At 38.0% G+C, this 20,807-nt stretch overlaps 1 long non-coding RNA gene across 2 annotated transcripts in view; it reads right to left on the reverse strand.

The window, feature by feature from the left end:
* Nucleotides 1-4,632: 4,632 nt before the first annotated feature.
* LOC102021908 overlaps nucleotides 4,633-20,807 on the reverse strand; it is a 113,074-nt gene continuing 96,899 nt past the window's right edge. For both annotated transcript variants that reach the window (XR_001234701.1, XR_261583.2), the window contains 4 exons: nucleotides 8,906-9,178; nucleotides 5,924-6,011; nucleotides 5,248-5,278; nucleotides 4,633-5,091 (listed from right to left, as the gene is read on the reverse strand). This is a non-coding gene — a long non-coding RNA (uncharacterized LOC102021908). The remainder of the gene's footprint in view (nucleotides 5,092-5,247; nucleotides 5,279-5,923; nucleotides 6,012-8,905; nucleotides 9,179-20,807) is intronic.

The following is a 20,807-nucleotide window of genomic DNA, read 5'->3' on the forward strand; positions in this document are numbered from 1 at the left end:
GTTGGCTAGGGGTTTATCAATTTTATTTATTCTTTCAAAGAACCAACTCTTTGATTATTTTTTTTAAGGTAGGGTTTTCTTTATCTCAGTTGCATGAATTTCTGCTGAGATCTTTATAATATCCTCCCTTCTTTGGGCTTTGGGCTTGACTTGTTCTTTTTCTAAAAGTTTGAGGTGCAGCATTAGGCTATTTATTTGTTCTCTTTTTGTTTTCCTTATGTGTAAGTCCACTGCTATAAATTTCCCTCTGGGACTGCTTTCATTACATCCCACAGATTCCGTAAGTTGTATTTACATTCTCATTTGTTTGTAGGTATTTTTTATTTTCTTCCTTAATTTCTTCTGTGACCCATTGGTTGTTTAAGATATTGTTGTTTAATTTCCAAGTGTTTATGGAGTTTTTGGAGTTCCTTTTGTCGTTAATATCCAATTTCATTGCACTGTGGTCAGATGATATGCATGGGATAATTTCAATTCTTTTGCATTTAGGTAGGTATGATCTATGGACTAGAATGTGGTCTATTTTAGGGAAAGTCCCATGTACAGCTGAAAAAAACCAGAAGGGGGAACTCAGTCATAGATGGCTTTGATCAGGTTGAGGTAAAGACGATCCTTTCCCCTTCTGAGTTCCCCCTTCTGATTTCTATGAGTTTCTGCCTCTCTTCTCTGTTCCCAACCTTTTCCTATCTCTCAGTCCCACCCATCATCTCAGTATTCTCAAGGTAGAAACAAAAAAAGTGAACCTTTGGGACAATGTCATACAAAGCTGCGAAAATGCCAAGTGTCTATTAATAAAGCTCTACCTGTCCTCCATGGGAGATGTTGCTGGCCAATGTGGTCTCTCATGGAACTGACCTTGTTCCCTTGGGGAAGAGATGATACAGATAAAGTTAAACTATCCTTCTAAGACTCTTCAATGTATCTTCTTGGATATTTTTCCTCTGGTGACTTACTGGGACTACCCCAATGGACCCTAGCACTTTTACTCTTGTCTCTTGTCTATGGGTAACTGTCAAAATTGATGTTTCTCTAGCAAGTGGTAAAAAAAACACTTATCCCACCTACTTGCTGATGCTACTTTAATGGCAAAAGCTATTTTTATATCCACAGCAATCCTGTGAGGTACACATCATTATTTTTCTTACACTGACTGGGTAAGGTAAGGGCTCTCTCCTACGTTAAGTAGCCAGAATAATGTGAACATGGAATTAGAACTCAAACATGGGTCACTAAAGAGCCTTGTGCAGTTTGAGACACCATAGTGGTTCAATTCTGTCCATTCATCCAATTAACAGACTGGTGCTTGACTGCTTTTATAACAGAATCCCTTCATACAATTTGCAGGGAGGAGAGTTCAGCATATCAATTCTTCAAGGCACTTAATGTCCCAGAAATATTCAAATGTTATTGAGACCTTGCAAGGTGTTTAAGAATGTTCACAAGAGCATTGCTGACCTCAGAGTTAGCCCTTGACTGCATTTAGCTGTTCAGTTCCAACAGACATAAAAGCGTAAGGAATTTCAGCAGCAGAAAGCTTTCCCCATAGATACCCACCCCTAGCTTAACGACACACAAATCTTTAAGCCAATACTTTCAAGGACTTCTCTTCTTGATTTACTATTTGAAAAATCAAAATACTGTAAACTTTCAAAGGTTGCTTTTCTGATGACAAGCAAGGAGATTAATGGATTGGTTTTTTACTGTTTATTTTGTTTCGGTTGAGATCTAAGGGTTAGTTTACATCCCTGAGAAATTCCAAGTTGCCCTCTGAGCTCTTATCTGACATGTAACCAATTTTTTAGTCTGGCTGGGCTTATCCAGGATATAACTACAGATTGTTCATTGTCAGAGAAAAGATTTTTGCCCCTAGAATTATATAAGTATATCTCTCAGAGGATTCTTAGAGGAGAAATGATCAATGAGCAGGCTGTGTGCTCATTCACAAATGTCAGTGCACCCTTTCTTTACAGCTGACTGCTGGGTTTTTCTGAAAGTTTCAAAAGAAAGAAAACTTATAAGTTCTCATCATGTTTGGAGTGGGGTTAAAGAGGAGTCATAAAAAAAAAACTGATTGACACTACATTCCCAAATTTCTGTGGCATTCCTTTTACTGCACTCAGGTTATTATTACTGATCTAAATCCCTTAGTTTTCTAGAAAGCATAAAAGTATAATTGTTTTCATCACTGAATCAAAATTACCTATTGTCACTTTGCATTCATTTATTAGAGTAGTTCTTATCATACCCAGAAAATAATGAAGTTTTGGAGGAATGCTAATAGCATTGGCAAACCTATGCTTGATTACATTAGGGAATGTTCATTACATTGAGTAAGTTTTAAGAGTACCCTTCCAGTTGTGACACAGATTTGGGAGGAAATGGACAGTTGAATGGGTGTATGAGACTGAGTGATTTAGGTGAGCCACTTTGATCTTATGTACTCTACGTCATATCAGTGTTAGGGAGGTTCTAATGACTGTTACGGTGACTGTAAAGCCTTCCTTCCAGGATTTATACAGACTGCTTTACGCTGATACATTTCTCTCCTAGCATGGAAAATATAAAGAGATTCCATTGAAGAGCCTTTCTTGGACCTCTTAATCTTTGAGGGGGAAAGAACTAGGTCTCTTGCTCACCACTGTATCTCCCAAACACTATTATGTGGCCCGTAATAGATACTCAAAAATATTGGTTCAATTTAGGAATGTATACTCAAAAATATTGGTTCAATTTAGGAATGTGGGGACTGAGAAAACACATTGAATGAAACTACTGGACCAGCTGTCATAAGGTAAATACTATTTGCTTCATTGACTTCTGTGGGAAACTTTCATATTTAGGTTCTGGAAGAGTCTTATTCTTTCTCAATTAAATAGAAATAATAAACACACTACAAATTCCCAATGCTTATGAGACCATGAATTTACCCCCAAAAAGAGCTTTCTTCATAATATTTACCTGGAATTCCACTGGCATCTTGCTTGATAAGATCCTTCCATAGCACAGCTTCAGGAGATCATAAGTACACAGATATTAAGCCCTAGTCCCATTAAAGGAGTAGGGAGATAACATCAGCTAACTTAGCTCTTCCACTTCTCCCAGGGAAGATGCTAAAGATGGTGTGGCAGTAAGTAGTGTGAAAGTATTGGCCATATGGGGGTGGAATAGACAGGTGAATATCTAGTCATCCTCATTTTCTGTCCAGGCAAATGTCCTCTGAGACACCACCTCCCTTCCTACCTTTAGCCATTGTCCCACATAGGTCTTCAGTTTCTCTTTGACTCATGACTCTTTCAGGTAGGATGGCTCCCAAGCCACTCCTGAGACATGCTTAGCATCATGGGACTTATTTTGCTTCTTCCATGTGACCATCTTCTCAAGCCTGTTTCTGGCCCCTCCCTTGGTAATCTAAATTTTCCTTGGTCTTGACTCCCACCTCCAGCCTAAGGAAATTTTAGAAGCATTTTTAATGGAAAAGCTGATTCAAAGTGTTTCATCCTAGCTGTTTTTGGAACCAAGATAACCTTGCTCTTTGAATTAGGTGCATGATGAAGAGGGAATAGAAGGAAAATTTAGTGAAGATGTTTTGTAAAGACAGCTGCAGTAATAACTTCTATCCTTTCTCTCTGTTCTTTTTAAATGTGACTTCGCTGCTCCTCCAGCAAAAGATGAAGTCTGTTTCAGTTCTCCTTGACTCAAGGCTGCCCTTGTGTCTTACTTTGATGAACAGAATGTAAAGGCATTGATATGTGATTCTTACACTGAGGCTGCAAATGTCCTTGGAACTTGCACAATCATCCTTGTGCAGTGTGGCTTCATGATGGGAAAGAGCCCAGGACAATCTCTCCAAAAAAAGGACCCATGGAGACAGAAGCTCAGTGACAACCAGGACCAATTCCCTGACATTGTATGAGGCCACCTTGGAATTCTCCCAATTTGAACTATCAAATCACTGATGACCTAAGACTCTAGGCAAAAGCAAAAGGATAATCTACCTCTGAACCCAGACCCACTGCTGACTCACTACCTCACTGGTAAAACTACAGTTATTTTAGGCCATTAATGGGTAGAGCAATTTGTTATGAGTCAAGAAACTGATACAGATATAAATACCAGAATGGGAAAACCCAGGTAATGTCTCCATGTATTACGGTGGTACAGTTATGACTGAAGTTTAATGTCCAATGATTTCAGCACCAGACTATCTGCCAGAATGTCATGCAGCATTTAGATGCAGGTGTTTCTCCAACAATCCAGAGTGATATGACAAGGATGACCTCTCAGCATTAACATGAGTCCCCGGAGAAGTGTAGGGAATGGTGATCAACTCAGCAAGAATTTATTGATGTCCCTGTGCTATGTCATTGCCCATGGTATGAAAACACCAAAATAATCCCACCCATCAAAACGTTTACAATCTACTTGGTGGGGAAAAATTAGGACAACATATTTCAACCAATTTTCCTTCAAAACCAGTTACATTTTTGAAGCTAATGCTGAGAGTGAGAGTCTGTCCCACAGTTTAAGCAGTCTCTCCTAACACCTTTGTTATGTTACAGTAGCTCCCCAAGGACAAAGACATCAGCACACAGCACTCATGACACACTGATTTAAATAACCCCAATAATTTATTTTCTCTGTAACTTCTATTGATCATAAAAACTCTTATGTGATCTGTGTGATAGGTCTGCACTTGCTTGCTGATATTGATCAAGTAGATTCCTTTGTGAAAAGCTACATTGATTAGTTTCCTGACACTCTGTTAAGGCCACCTGTAAAGCTGTTACACGTGATACTTGTAGTCAGAGGAGTGGGGCTAACCCATAATGTCTTTCTGCAGGGAGACTGAATGGAAGATAGATGAATGCAGACCACATTTTCTGTGCTAGCTAAGCACCTGGTGATCCATCTCCTGGCTTCTTTTTCCATGGGGAGAAAATTAATATCCAGGCAGTAAACACTCTTCACTGTCCTTGGAAAATCCACGTGAAACATACAAAGCTAAGGGAGACAGTACTGGTCATTTTAGCAGCCTGGTTCAACTACACCATTGGCAGGGCCATTCTCTGCGGTTCCTCTGCAGAATGCCAACTGCAAAAATAAACAAAGAAGAAAAAAGAAAAAAAACCCACGAACAGGATCCCAAGTCTTTATGGAAGACAATGAATATGATTTGTCATGAAAATTACAGTGCAAACAGAGAGGAATAAGATGCTGGGGATATAGCTCAGCAACACAAGTGCCTACCTGGCAAGTGCAAAGTCCTGAGTTCAATTCCCTGTACCAAAAAAAAAAAAAGAAAAAAGAGAGAGAGAGGGGGGATTAAGAACAATGGTCCTCAGCACTTTCTCACAAAAGAATACAAGATCACAAGCACAAAGGACATGGGGAAGTTCCTATTTCTTCATAACTAAAATTAATTAATAGTCTATGCAACTGAAAAAAACAAATAGCCATGGTTAAACCTGCCCTTCACGTGAGCTAAGCAAAATGTGGGGAAGATAGGGGCAGGGGAGCCAGTGCTGGTTCCAGAACCTGATGGTAGCTGGAGGAGCTTGCCCCAAGGATGTATTTTAGAACCTATTGCCCTGAAATAGAATTTACAATAATTTCATAATTGATTAAGTTGGACTGACAGTTGAACTATGGGTAAATTTACCTGAGATGAAAGAAGTCTTTTAAGGTTACATGGTACAGATACTGGCCAAGCTTATGGTTCCTTGAGTCCATTTGATATGATATGTACTTAGGCATGATTAGTCCTTTAATTTGAGGTTAAACTAGTTTGGGTCACTCATTTAATAAAAACAATGAGTGAAGTTCTGGCTCTGTCACTCATTAGCAATGTGACCTTAAGCAAACTGAGTACCTACTCTGAGCCTCTGTTTTGAGGAATATGTGAGAAAACACAATAATTACTTACCTGTAGGTGGTAGACTAATGGTGATTTTTAATATGTTCTAACAGACCTGTGCTCTTGTTGCTATCAGCCTTCACATAAAGGCATATTCCTGTTGAGGGAATGTTTTTGCTTGTTAAAGAGGGAGTAATTGTACTAACTAGGAAGCATAACCAAAGATAGGGAGAAAAGAGATAACAGGGCATCCAAATAAAGGCTGAAAATACTACAAAAAGAGTTGTTTTTCAGTGTGCAACAGCAACAATAAACATTAACCCACAGCTGATAAGTTTCTGGTTTGTTTTTGAGCATTAATATAAAAGCCATACTGGAGAAGATCCTTGGAAGACTTCCTGCTCACCCAATAAGCAAAATGCCTGAGACGTCTGCAGAGTATTCCCTGTACCAATCATCCTGACCCCTGCCCTTTTCTGGAGAAGCACCGTAAGCAGAGGGATCAAAGGGAAAACACCATTTCCCATGGCGTCCCTCACACGGGAAGAAAGTAACTTTTTTTCCAAAGGAAAATAATCATATATAAATGAGTTGGCTTATAATATTTTGAATTTGTAAATCCTATAAGATATTCTTATCAACATGATGTCTTGTCCTGGTTGAGATGTACTGAGGACCCATGCTTGTCCCAATTTGGGAGTGGAGAAATCTACAGCCATTAATTAAAGATGGCATAGATGGTACCAGGAAACTCTACTCAAGCCTGGGCCTTTGGCCATCTAACTCTAATCTTTTTTTCTTTTACTCTACAATGAATATAACAAAAATTCAAGTTCAGAAAGTAGCACAAAACAACATTAAACATATGCTGTGAAATTAGTTGGATCCAATATTTTGTGGGTTGACAGGTGAATTACCAGGGAAATGAGTGCAAGCAGACTTCAACTCAGGAAGTAGGCAAGGGAAGTCAACATAACTTGGGACAAACAGCTGTACTGTCTATAGGACTGTTCCTGCTTTTGTAGAGGTCTACTGTGGCAAGACACCACACAAGACTCTTTTTCTTATACCTATGTAGCTCCCAAAGAGGTTGGCACTCACTTTTCTGGGTTTGTTTTGTTTTATTTTTGTAGTTCTGGGGATGAAACCCAAGGTCTTGTGACTGTTAGGCAAGTGCTCCACCACTGAGCTACATTCATTCACAGCCTAAGACTCAATTTTCTAAGGACAGAAATGTTTTTACTTTTATTATTTAAAAATATCATTTTGTCATATGTAATCTTTTACTAGGTTACAGAATTGACATGTGTTCGCCATTATCACTGAGTCCAATGAGTAATGTAAACTCCTGTAAAGAAAATATTAATCACATCTCTGTCTAACACAAAACTAAGCACTATAACCAATCTGGGGTTTTTCTACTCATACGTCTTTATACTTTTAAACAAGTAAATATTGATATGAGGGACTTAAGGTTGTTACTGTAATTTGGTTTCTTCCTCATGTGACAATACATTATTGACAATCTTCATCTGGATTCATTGTGTCCATAAATAGAGATTTAATTCATACATTTTAGGAAACATAATATTTCATAATAGGATTATACCAGACTTTATCTAATCTTTCCCTTATTTATGGACACTGTATGTTTTTGTTTTATTTTGTTTGTTTTTTTTCCTTGATAAATAATGTGGTAAATATATTTATTTAGAAAAGTCTAAGGGCTACTATTTCATTAGATAGACTCCTTTGAGAGGGATTTATGGGAAGAAAGCTATGTATATTTTAAATTTAAAGCATGTTGTCACATTATAAAAATAAAATCCTGATGGATTAGAGATTTAAATTTTAAACATAAAGTAATAAAATTCTAGCTATGCAGAATATTTGCAATCAGCTACAACAAACCTCTGCTTATAAATCTTAAGTAAATACAAATCCATATCAAAACCAAAATGAAAATTCAACCTTTTAACTAGGTTTAAATTTGCAGATAAACTCAGGGAGAGAGGGAAAGACAGACAGACAGACAGACAGACAGACAGACTGGCTGGATGGCTGGCTCTGGGAGGGAGAAGGCAAAACATAAAACATACTACTTGATTCTGATCCAGCTGAACACCAAAATTCAGTAAAGTGCCATCATTTTGTGCCCTGGGATGAAGTTTCAAATTTTCATTGGTGTTGGTTTTCTTCTTAATTTTCAGCTATTTTTATGAATCAGCAGCAGGTCCTGGTGCGGTGATCAGCAGTGCTATGCACAAGGAGAGTGTCTGAAGAACAGGGTAACTTTGTCTGGTTACCTACAGGAGCTGTGTTAGTTTGGGTGAGATTTCTGAAATGAGTGAAAGCTGAGATGCTCTTGTTCACAGGGGAAAATCTAAGACATTGTGTGGAAATGGGAAAAAGAGGGAAAGGTAACCAGGCACAGAAGGAAAGAGTAGGAAAGAATTGCGATATTTATGAGAAAATGCATTGTTTGTGCTGTTAGCGACCAATGTGATTCCCTGAGCTCCCCATAAAATAGAACAGTCTAACTTTATTTACTACTTTTCAGAGTCTGCTCATCATTTGGGGAAGAAGCGGGAGTGGTAAAAGGGACATGAAATGGCAACTCTGGTCTCAGGGGGCCAGGAGTGTCCCAGGGGAGATTATCACATGTGGCCAGAGTTTGAAGTATTGTTCAAAAATTGAATTAAAAATAAAATCACATCCCAATCTTAAACCTCTAAACCTCTGGATCAATCGTAGTTTACAAAGCATCTAAAGAAAGGAAATTTTTGAGCAACTGATCAAAGCAGCACTCAGAATGGAACCACTGATTGAATATTGACCCCAGCAGGCACTGTAATTGCAACTCATTGGGAAATCATTACTAGTTTATTTTAGCGATAGAAAGCATAGATTGAAATGAGAGAGGCATTTACTTCTCTGGATCAAGGGAACAACTAGGGAACAAAATCCCTCTGACCCTCCATTACACGGTGGAGGTGTAGCATAAAGTGGGGTAAGGGGGTTCCTTGTTAGGAAGATTACATGTTGGCTTACCCAGATTTCTATAGCTGTAGAAGATAACAGGATCCTTTCCACCACTCGAGTTTTCATCCTCTCTTCCAAAGTGCAGCTACAGTCACCTCAGCTACAATAAGCCTTCCCTTACTCTCCAAGCCTCATTTGCCTTGCCCTTCTCTATGTTTATTTCACTCCAGTGAGTACAGGACAGTGACGAAGAGCTCGATAAGTTGTGCAAAGTAATTCGGGTACATCACCACTTTTCGTCTTCACACATAGTCAGTGAAGTAGGTCTTACTAATTTCTACACTGTAGAAATGAGAAAAATAATGCTTCATTAGAAATGGTCAAAAGAGAAAAGTGAGTAAGAAAAATAAATAAATGTAGAAGTTCTAATAATATACTTTACAAGCTTAACAGGTAAGTATAAGGGAGTGTTGGGGAGTATTTATTCAACTTTGCAGACTGCGTACAGGAATTAGCAAATATTTCCTATAAAGGGCCAGGTAATGTTAGTCTCTGTAATAACTAATCAATTAACTCTGCTGTTGTAGTCAAAAGTAACCCACAGCCATAAGTAGATTAATGGTTAACCAACGTTCCTGTTACTGAGGCAAAATACCCAACACCTACAGTGGATCAATCCACTGATGAATATAATACCCTATGACCCAGCATCCTCTAAAAGCCCCACTTCTGAGCACAGGAGATTTTGGGGAGACATTCTAGATCCAATTCATAACAAATAACAAATTTGGCTGCATTTCAATAAAATTTTGTATGGAAAGTCAGGTGACAAGCAGATTTGACCCATGGCTATAATTTACTGACCACTATCCTGCAATATAGACCCCTTAGGTTCAACATTATTTCCAGGTTATTATAGGGATATATAATAAGTCTCCAATAAATAAAGTCTGATTTCAGAATCCAACTAGGTAAGAATTGCTTGTAGGAATCATCTTGTGGCCCCTCTTAAAAATACTATCTCTAGTAGATGATTGTTTAGCCACAGCTCACACATCTCAAAAGCTCTTGCCTTCATAGGTTATCCATATTTATCAGAGCTGAGATGGAAATTTTATGGCACTTTTGTAATTACATTTCTGTTTGTTTGACTAACAGAACAAAAAATTTATAACTATAAATATTAAAATCTTGACCATGTGTATACTGTCTATCCAAAAAAGAAAACCATTCTGGAAAACATATTTTCCTCTGAATACTGTTGTGCATAACATCCTAAATTCACCCTGATAAACACGTGCAAACCAAGAGTTTAAAACAAACTGTCACCCAGTTGGAAGAATCAGTAACACTGATTTTATTTGCATTGCTCCTGTGAAAAAGCATCTATGCAAAACACATGTATTGCATATAATATACACAAATTCCTATTGTTTTCTTAGAATAAGACTAATCACAGAGAACCTAACTTATCTTGAATTTCCACATAAGATGATGAATGTCAATGTATCTGTCTTTTATTCAGAATCCTTTCAAGGCTTATTACACGCATCTATCTATATCATGTGGGGCTGTAAGGAGGAAGCAAATATATACATCATAGAACCCTTACCCTCAGTAACCTTAAAAATCTAGTTGAATAGACAAGTCAGAATGTCACAAAAATTTAGAAAACTGCATGTGGCTTTTTGGTCCTATGTTAGTCAGAAAACTTTTGACAATTTGTCAACATCTTACAGATGTTGTTGGTGCAACACACCATAAAATAAAATGTATTTCTATTTTGACCAAAAGTAATAGTGATTATTTGCATTTCTATTCTGCTTTGTAATCTTCTCGAAACATTTTAATACTTTTATGTATCCTCCTTCCATAAATTGTACATAGCGAGCAATATTAGCCTTTTTATAAATTAGGAAACTGAGGCCCAAAAAGAGTATTTTGTCCAAGGCCACAGAGCAAGCTAAGGAGAGTGCCAGTATCTAACCCATATCTTCTAATTCCTAACTGCTGGCTGTTCCCATTAGACAGGCTATCTTTCCTTCTGATGATATATATGAAACATTCATGAATGCAATTGAAATTTCAGTAATGTGGACTTGGATGCTAATCAATGCTGGATAGAACAAAAACTCTCTCAATCTAGCTCAAAGGAAAGAAAGATGGAATGATGCAAGGGAATCATTCAGAACATAGAGGCCGCAATCACAGCCATGTTCCATGGCAATTGGAAAATTCTTAGTAATAAAAGGATCTTTCTTTCAGAATCTTCCCACTCTTCTCTGCTGCTTTTCTTCCTCTGTCACTCAGCTGCCCCTAACTTACCAATGGCCACATTAACTGATTAACTGCAATAGCCTAAATCTCTGGCTTTCCTGCACCAGTAAAGGGGGAAATTAAAATCTGAAATAAAGCCTGCCCAGGATGTCCACCAAGACCAAGTGGACATGTCCAGCAGGCAGAAAACTCCTTCCTGTGTGTAAACCCCTGTCTTTACTGTCTTTGTATAACTGATGGCCTTGCAATATACCTTAAAATGCAACAGGACATTTCTTCTTCTATATAATCCATGTTTTGTATAACTGATGGCCTTCCAATATAACCTGAAATGTTTAAATTCCCTCAGCAACTCAAAATGCCACCCAACCCTCCAATTATATGTGCCAAATCTGCCTTTATAATGCCCTGCTTGCTTTCCCATAAAAACCCAGAAACCTTGCCAGGCCAGGCTCTGACTCTTCAGGATCCTAGTCAGAAGTCCACCAGTATAATAAATTCCCTCCTAAACCTTCTGGGTACCATTTCTTTCAGTGTTTGGTCTGTTTTCTGCAACACCAGAATCTCACTGGAGATTTCCTATAACTCTTCTAGTTCAGTTACTGGTAGAGACAATCTGGTCCTTAGTCAAATACTTTACAGTTCAAATTGGGTGTGAGTATTGTACTTTGTTTATTCACAGAAGCTGCCAGGCTTTGCAAATTGACCTTTCTTTATGGTTTATTGTACAAAGTAAATGAAATATTCCAAGTAAGGTACTTACAACAATAAGTACAACAACCTGATATGTGGTGAAATGCTAATAAATAACAGTTATTCCAGTCCAGTTGCATCGGTCATTTAACTTGCATGAATTCAACCATCCACATTCAGTAAAGGGGAAAAGAGAATAAGAAAATATTTAAATACTACAACCTTTGAGCATAGCTTCTATGCAAAGATTATTGCCTTGAGTGAGCACAAGCTGAGAGGCGGAGAGCTGCGGTGGCCCCACAGGCTCTCAGGGTCCTTATGCCTCTCCCAGCATGAGCATCTCAACCTGCTGTGCGGATTCCGATGTTTACTCGTGTTTGTCTGCAACACAGCCAACAGTTTAGAGCAACACTGGGGAACAATGACTACTCCAGAGTTCTCACTGAAATACCTTTGACCTAGGTTAAGAAATAAAGTACAGCACTTTAAAAATACTGGCCTTAATCAATTTTAAAAATTTGACTTGTAATAATTTTGTTCTAATATAACTGTCATTTTTTTCCCTTGAAGTAAAACACATGTAACATAAAATCTACTATTTTAACCATTATAAACATGTAGTTCTGGGAGGCTGAGTACATTCACACTGTTGTGTAACCATGGCCACCATCCTCCAGAACCTTTTCATCTTCTGAAAGTGGATCTCTGTCCCTAGTGAACACTGACTCCCGATTCCCCTTCTCTAACCCTTGATAACCACCATTCTCTGTCTATGAATTTGACTGCCCTAATCGTCTCCTACAAGTGGAATCATGCAACATTTGCCTTTTGTGACTTGCTCACTTCTCTTAACATAGCGAGTTCAAGGTTTATCCATGTTGTAGCATGCATCAGATTTCCATTCTCTTTTGAGGCTGATTCATATGCCTTTGTCAGTGGACACTACATTTTTTGAAAAAATATTCACCTTCTATCAATGGATATTTGTGTTGGTTCCACCTTTTTGACTATTTTGAATAAAACTGCTTTGAACATTGCTGCACACATCTGTTGAATTCCTGCTCTCAAATCTTTTGAGCACATATCCAGAAATAGAATCACTTGTTCATGTAATAATTCTATTTTTAATCTTTTGAAAAACCAATAAATTGTTTTCCACAGTGGCTGCACCCTTTCATATTCCTACCAGCAATGTACAAGAGTTCCAGTACTTGCACATCCCCAAAGTGTTTGTTATTCTCTTTTTGATAATGATCATCATAATGAGTGTGAAGGAGCTGCATTGTCATTTGAACCTAACCCCTTATAAGACATGATTTCACTATATCACAAAGATAAGGCTGATGCAGGCAGGATGTGTTCAAGTGTAACTTACATCAACCTCAAGCCAAAGATTAGCCAAGGTAAGGAGAAGCAGAAACTATACCAGACCGAACATTGCTCACTGCCTCTAGCTGTCATCAATTTGCTTGGCCTGTGTTGCCTACAGAAAAGCACATGCACCTTGGCGATGAAGAAAACAGGCTTCTCTCGATTGTTCATTTTCTTCTCTTGCAATCAACAACAGCCAGGAAGAGGCCCACTGTTCTCCATTTTCCTATTAGTGGTGAGATATTGGTGGAGGTGCTCTGAGCTCATAAAAGCAAAGAGGTGCATTCTGCTCGGGTGCAAGTCTGCCAGACAGATCTAAGATACAGTATAATTTCAGAAAATACAATACAATACAGATACAATTTCAGAAAAGCAAGTTTTAGGATAAATATGTCCCAAATATCACCTTAATTTTAATTTGTCAACCCATCTGGCCGCCAGCTGACCTAGAGTTTCTGGGAGGACCATGCAGCAATGCTCTGAGCTCTTGCAACTCTGAAACACTTAGACTGAGGCACTGGGCGGGGAATGGGTTACCACTGTCTGGCACAAGGCTGCTTGTGGCTCCTGAAATTGTTGTCAGCATCCTTAAAATACTCTCACTAGAACTGAGGTACTCAGGGAACCCAGGCCTTGCAAGATGACATGCAAAGGGAGCTATAATTAAGACATGGAGTCCAAGTATGGCCAAGATGGCAGGATTTGTTAATCGCTGCTAGGAAATAGCAGGGAATAGCCAAACAACTTTTAAAATGCATCCTCCTCCTCCTCTTCCTCAATAGAAATGGCCAAAAGCAATTGAGGTCAGATGTTTAACTGGAAAGAAGATTTTACATATAAAAGTTGGATTCATGGCCACCTGACGTGCAGTTCCTCATCTCTTACACCCCTCTCAACGTTTCCATCCTGATGGTAACCCATCCCTACTGAACAGAACAGGAAGACTGTCTTACCTTCCTAGTGTCAGACACAGACACTGAACGTGAAAGTGTATATTTAAAGAAAACAGTGAATGAATGAAAGAATAGATGAAAGAGGGCCTCGGGCTTCTCTGCCATCACAGTATGGCACACCTGCAGAGAACTGCGGAGCCTAAAGGTGAACAAACTTGCATATGTCAGAGAGTCAAGGTCCATGGGGCACCATGCAGCTTCCATGCTGTTAGTGGTGCATTTTTCATGGCTCTTCAGAGGGTCTCCAAGAAATCCAGCACCAGTTCCCACAATAGGAAAGAGCCTGATAAACATCCTTAACTGACTTTTCTTCTTTAACTCCCACTCTAACAGGACTGATTCCTGTATCTTGAGACATTTCTCTAACTAACTGCATGGAAACCATGATCCCAGACTCTGTTTTTATTTTGTTTGACTACAGATTTGCGAGGAGGGGTCAATGGTATAGAAGAGATCAGTCTTACTGCTTACTGCTTCTCTTACTCTACACTTCCTGTGAGTGTGTCCTCCATGCCTGTGGATTTGCCACAACCTACACTCTGATGATTTCCAAACCTATAACTGTAGCCAAATTCTCCTTGCTGAGTCTTATTCAAATATGTTGTGTCCAGGCACCAGTTCACCACAGTGAATGTAATCATGTACTGCAAACACGTACTAGTGAAGGTCAAAAAAGGAATTGTAACAAAAAGCTATATATTATTAAATTCATAGAATTGGAAAAAATTTAAAAATGGAGAATGGAAGCTGGGCATGGTGGAGCACGCTTGTAATCCCAGCACTCGGGAGGCTGAGGCAGGGGGATCACTGTGAGTTCGAGGCCAGCCTGGGCTATAAAGTGAGCTCAAGGCCAGCGTGAACTGCATAGTGAGACCTTGTCTCAAAAAAAAAAAAAAAAAAAAAAAAAGGGGAAAGGAAATGGTTTATTTGATTTTTTCCAGTTGAAATATTTATCTTCTTCAGAATTAGGTAGAAACATTCTGACCACACTGATACCATATTAATTTATATTCTTCCTCATGTTAATCAGCTGATACCATATTAGTTTATATTCTTCCTTATGATATCTTCGGACAAGTTAAAATGCAGCTTAAAAGCATGAGCAGCTTCCCATTTGTCCATTCCACTATTTCTAGACATGTCATAATGTGGCTAACATGGCACGTGGTTAAAACATTTTAAAGGAAAAAATGTCTTAAACAAGTTAGCAACAAACTTAACATGAATATCCCAAATGCGAGGAATTTCTACCTGTTTCTGATTTATTGCCATATTGTTGTATATGCTGCACTCAAGTTAGCATCTGTGGAATTTGATAACAGTAATAGATTATATCTTCAGTGCTATGGCTCATACTTCATAATTTGCAATTTTATATCACCTAATAATACTATTAATAGAACATTAACTTAAACTTATTTAAGGGCAAATGGTTCATACATTACATCATTAGTTTGTCTATTCATTATCTCAGCAGCATCTTGTATGGTGCGGTTTTTAATTTCAATAAAGTCCAACTTAATTTTTTTTGTGGCTCATGAAATTGGTGTTACATCTAAAAACCAATGCCAAACCAAAGGTCACCCTGATTTTCTCCTATGCTACCTTTCAGTTTTACAGTTTTGCAGTTTTCATGCAGATCTACTACTTCAGAATAATTTTGTGAAAAATATAAGGTCTGTGACAGGTTCACTTTTGTAACTGGATATTCAGTTGGTTAGCACCATTTATTGAAAATATTGTCCTTTCTCTGTTGTATTGCCTTTGTCCACTTGTTAATGTTCAGTTGACTGTATTCCTGAGCTCCCTCTTCTGTTTCATTCATTTATTTATCATTTCTCTTAACAATACCACATTGTTTTGATTATTAGACCTTTATAGTAAGTGTCAAAGATGGATAGTATTAATAGCCACGTTTTATGGTCCTCCTTCAATACTGTGTTGGCTCTTGTGTGTCTTTTACCTTTTCCTATAAGTTTTAGAATCTGTTTGTTAATATCCATAAAATGATAAGATGGTATTTTAATTGGAATTATGGTGGATACATAGATAAATTTGGGGAAAACTGACATCTTGACAATATTATTTTCTTACCTATGTACATGGAAGAGCTATGTACTTATTTAGTTCTTCATTAATTTTCCTCATCAGTGTTTTGTACATTTCACTTACATGCATCTTGAACATATCTCATGAGACTTATACCTGTTTGTCTTTCCTTTTGGTACTACTGTAGATGGCATTATTTTCTGCATTTCAGATGTCCAGTATTTGTTACTAACATATGAGAAAGCAATTGATTTTTGTAAATAACGATCAAGCTTGCTTAATAGCTTGATTCTTCGGAATTTTATAAATAGATTTTTTTTCTTGACTCATTAGCTAAGATTTCCAGAATGGTGCTGAACAAATGTGGTGGCAGCCTACATTGATGTCTTGCTGCTTATTTTAGAGGGAAACCACATCCTTCTCCTCAGTAACGAAAATGGTCTTCTGTGGACATATGTATTAAGTTAAGGAGGGTCCATACAGTGCTTAGTGTGTTGGCTTTTTTCCTGATAAACAGGTGTTGAATTTTGTCAATGCTTCTTCTGCATCTATTTTTATGATCATATGATTTTTCTTCCTTGGCTAGTTGATGTGATGATTGATTCATTGATGTTCGAATGTTGAACAACACTGACATACCTGAAAAAATATCACTTGGTTATTGGTATAGTTGTTATATATTGGTATAGTTTTATATATTGTTGGGCTCAATTTACCAATAGTTTATTAAAACGTTTTGTATCTGTGTTCGTGAAGGGTATTGGTCTCACATTTTTTGCCTGCAATGTCTTTGTCTGGTTTGGGCATGAGGGTAATGCTGGGCTCACAGAATGCATAAAGAGGTTATTCCTTCCTATAGAAAATTGTTATCAATTCTTCTTAAATGTTGGTTGAATTTGTTAGTGAACTAATTTGGACCTGACGTTTTCTATATTAGAAGGATAGTGGTTATTGATTCAATTTGTTTAGTAGATTTAAGTTTCTTCCTATGATCTAGTTCTTCTTGTGTGAGTTGTGTAATTTAAAGAATTGGTGAATATTATCTAGGTTATAAATCTTTATGCACAAAGTTATTCACAATCTTCTTTGCCTTGATTTTCTGGATATTATATTAGCATTTAGCTTGATTAACCAATTTTCACAGTTCATGTTAAGAAATTATCTATTTGATCTAGATTTTGAACTTTTTAGCATAAGGTTGTACAAAATATTTCTTCTACTTCTAGTTTATCAGCATGCACAGTTATATCTTGCTTCACTTCAAAAGTGCTGCTCTATCTCTTCTTACCATTCTCTCTTGGCTTTTAAAGAAGATGGATGATTTAGATGTTCTGAAGAAGTTCTCACTTATTAATTGCATTTGGTTTTCTAATTATTTAGTATCACCGGCCACTTAACACACAAGGACACAGACACTTAAGCAGCTAAATATGACTCCAAAGCGCACTTGGTTAACAGCCACACTCTATTGTCTCTTAATTACCCTGCCAGGACCAGAAGATTGCTTGCAGCCTAGGCCAATCATTCACAGACAGTAAGCACTCATTATATGAATGAATCAGTGCTTAAATGACGGGGGAAATGCAGAAATACATCTTAAATGCATTAGAAATTTTAAACCGCTATGCAAGTCGTATATGTCTTTCATAAAATCACCATTATTAAGTTATTTTATGATGAGTGACATCCCTTTTCACTTAATGTTAAGTCTTACATTAATGTACATAAAATGAAGGCATTGATTTACTCTTTTGTCGGTTGTTTCTCCTTCAAAAGCCAAGCAGAACTGCACCTTCCCTCAGGAAAGCATTTTGACTCTTTGGCAAATATTGACAATATGAAAACATCATAATTGCAATTAGCTTTCTAAGCGTGAATATTATTGAAAAATGAGAAGTTGAAGACCAGAGACTGTACAGCAGGGGTGTGTGTGTGTGTGTGTGTGTGTGTGTGTGTTCACCAAACATTTTCACACATTTAGTTTTGTCGCATTCTACTAAACTCAAGGGCTGGTACACTCTCAAACCACACACAAGCAGCAGATGTCAGTGTTGTGCAACTTTCAGCCTGAGCGCTCAGCGTGGCAACCTGGTCTTTGTCACTTAGAAACAGAATCAGCGGTCATTTATATACAAAGCACAACACCTTTAGGTCTTGGGTAAACCTGAGAGAACACACACAGACACATAGACAGACAGACATATGCCCTCAAAATTGTAATTTGAGAAATTATAAAGTACCTTCTAATGATGCAAATCAAGAGCTGAAAGCTTGAGCACAGGATGAGCTGTGGATCCTACTGCATTTATGCTAACCCGGAAGAAAATAGAGACATCCGGAAAGCACTGCTGTGACCACTTTTCCATGACTATTGTGAGCCAGAGCTGAGGAAACCTGGGCTAAATCAGTCTTGTCTGATGAGCTGACAGTGCTTCCTACTTACATCCATGGGACCAGAGGTGAAAGCTCCTAGCATGTTCTCAAGGTCCCTTCTGCTTCTTTGGTATCATTGGAAACCACTCTTCTTCGTTTCCTCTACTCCAGCCAGTGAGTTCTGTCTCTTCCCTTCCCACTCACAGGCTCTGCTTATAAAGCCTTGTCTTACCCCCTCACTATCCCCTTAGCTCCTGCTTCTCCAGCTGTCAGCTAAATGCCCCTTGATCAGGAAAAGCCAGGTCTCATAGGTCAGATCTTTCTTTTATGGTCTCATCATGACCTTTAATTTCCCTTCCTGGGCTGATCACAATTTACAATTACATTTTTTGTCATTTAATTAATGTCTATGTACTCAACTTCTTCTAAAGTATAAATCCCCTAAGGACAGAAAAAGTGGCCGTGTTGTCCACTTGGTCCCTTGTATGGTGGACATCAAGGGAGGTTTACAAACAAATAAATCTTAAATCAATAACTACATATTAAGTGGAGTAATGAAAAAATAAACAGGTAGATTGATTATAGACATTCTTCCATGTGCAAGTATAAAGACAAAGTAGGATAGAAATGAAAACATCTCAGATAGTTATGTTTCCAGAATTTTGAGAAGAACTCAGCAGGCTAAAAGCTGTGCAGAAATGAAATCTTACTTGGTCCTATATGGTATCAGGGACTGAACCCTCCAGTGTAGAAAGAGGTCTCTCTCCAGCCCTCCTGAGTACAACTATCATATGCTGGTCTCTCATCAGCAAAGAAAGAATGGCAGGATATGTATATGTGGGGAACACTAACTTTTCTTCAGAATAATTTGTTTGAAATGTTTTATATGAAAGAGAAAAGATTATAGACAAAAATGGAAATGCACAAATGAGTTGAATTTATTTGTTCAAAGGGAAATCTAGCTATTTTTCTTTCTTCCACAAGATGGAGCAATTGGAGTGAATTCGACTACAGAAGGAGAAGCTCTGAAGATATTTTTCTTGTTAAACAGCCTGATTTGGTTAGACCAGAAAAATGGAGCCGGTTTTGAACCTGTTTGTGCAACTGTAAAGCATTTTCTGAAAATATTAGTCCTGTAGTAGACAATAGCTCAGCCAGAGAAGGGCATACAGGGGAGCCTGGGGCCCATGGCCACCCCATGGTGAGGTCAAAGGGACAGTGTCCAGCTTCCAGAGCCCTCATATTCCAGTCCCAGGGAGCCATAAGGGTCTCCAGCTCCACAGGAGCTGCTGCAAAATTGAGTAAATTTACTGTGCAGAAACATTTTCTCACATTAGGAAGAAAGTCTAGAATGAGATATAATGATGCCTGTTTTGAACTAAATTATTTTAATATGATCAATTGCAACGAACAAATTCTACCTCTTAATATTTTAGTCTGCTGCTTACAGTCTACAATGGTTTCAGTGGAATATTCCATAATGCATTAAATCAGGCCCAACATAAAATAATTACGACACTCAAGTTTTATTATTTTACCTATGACCTATTTGTGCAGAACCTTCCTTGCTTTTACCTGGCCATCTATTAGCAGATCATTATAAATTTATCTCTGCTAAGAACTTGTGGGAAATGGGCTTGACAATAATCTCCATATTAAGTTAGCACTCTTTAAAAAAGATGATATTGGAGTGCTTTTATCATGATGATCTTACTCAAATCTCTCGACTTCCCTGTGGACTGTTACCTTTATCATCCCACTTTCACAAGCACACAATGCGGGATATTCACTTATCCAAATATGCACAAGAAGAAAATATCAAATATAGGCATGGACATAGGTCTTTGGACTCTAGTTCTCTGAATCAATGGATGCGGGGGTGAAAGAGAGAGTAGGAAGATGATTTATCAACAGAACCAGTATCTGCTTATATCAGGGCCAAATACCCATTGTATAAGAGCTAGGAAATCCAGTCAAACTAGTTTAAATAATAAAAAATACTTTATTAGTTCGCATAACAGAATAATCCAGAAGTCTTACTTTCTCAAAGGACATCATCATGGATCGAGTCTTTGATGTCTATCTACTAGCACCATACGGTCTCTTCAGGGTTCCCAAAATAACAAAATCCAGGCTTCATATGGTTCCCACTGTTAGAAGGAACCAGTGCCTCACTCTAGAAACACTACCATCTTTGAAAGAGTGGATCACACTTCCAACTGGTCCTTTCAGAATGATTCATGGGTCCATTTCTA

Source organism: Chinchilla lanigera, unplaced genomic scaffold (genome assembly GCF_000276665.1).
Source record: "Chinchilla lanigera isolate Chin_1 unplaced genomic scaffold, ChiLan1.0 scaffold00032, whole genome shotgun sequence".
Classification (NCBI taxonomy): Eukaryota; Metazoa; Chordata; class Mammalia; order Rodentia; family Chinchillidae; genus Chinchilla; species Chinchilla lanigera.